This window comes from Aotus nancymaae, unplaced genomic scaffold, assembly GCF_030222135.1.
Source record: "Aotus nancymaae isolate 86718 unplaced genomic scaffold, 86718_ANA_hifiasm-v0.15.2.pri h1tg000038l, whole genome shotgun sequence".
In the NCBI taxonomy this organism is placed as follows: Eukaryota; Metazoa; Chordata; class Mammalia; order Primates; family Aotidae; genus Aotus; species Aotus nancymaae.
Window position 1 is genome coordinate 5,004,747 of NW_026988452.1, and position 910 is coordinate 5,005,656.

Here is a 910-nt window from a genome sequence, read left to right on the forward strand (position 1 = left end):
AATTTTTTTACAGAGTCTCACTCTGTCACCAGGCTCCAGGCTGGAGTGCAGTGGCGCGATCTCGGCTCACTGCAACCTCCGCCTCCTGAGTAGCTGGAACTACAGGCACGCGCCACAATGCCCAGCTAATTTTTTGTATTTTTTAGTAGAGACGGGGTTTCACCACGTTGGCCTGGATGGTCTTGATCTCTTGACCTCGTGATCCGCCTGCCTCAGCTTCCCAAAGTGCTGGGATTACAAGCGTGAGCCACTGTGCCCAGCCCACAAAACTTTTTTTTTTAAATCAAATAATTTAACAAAATATGTGTAAGACATAAACTAAAAACTGTAAAACTTTGCTAAGGGGAATAAAACGAACTAAGTAGGGAACTGTCCTATGTTTATGGAGTTTACCCCTCATTGGTACATAGAGATCTTCCTCATTCTTTTTTATCATGTAGATGCATCATAATCTATTAAATCTGTCCTGTATTAATGGATATTTGCTTTTCCCCAAGTACTTTGCTATTACCAATAACTTCATACATATGTTGTCTTACATGTTGGAACTGTGTCTTTCGTGCAGATTCCTGTTGGAATGGTTAAGTCATACTCACATTTAGTTTTGTTAGATGTTGCCTAATTTCCCTCCCTAGGAGTTTCACAAAATTGCACTCCTACCAGAAATATATATGAATGCCTATTGCTCCACAGCCATGGTAACGCAGAGTTTTATCAAACTTTTGTCAGTAAGCATTTTTAAATATGCCTAAAGTGTATTTGCATTTTTTCTGATACATATACTTCTTTCTTTTCTTTTTGAGACGAAGTCTCACTCTGTCACCCAGGCTAGACTGCAGTGGTGCCATCTCAGCTCACTGCAAGCTGCGCTTCCCCCGAAGCTGGTATTGCAGGCATCTGCTACCACACC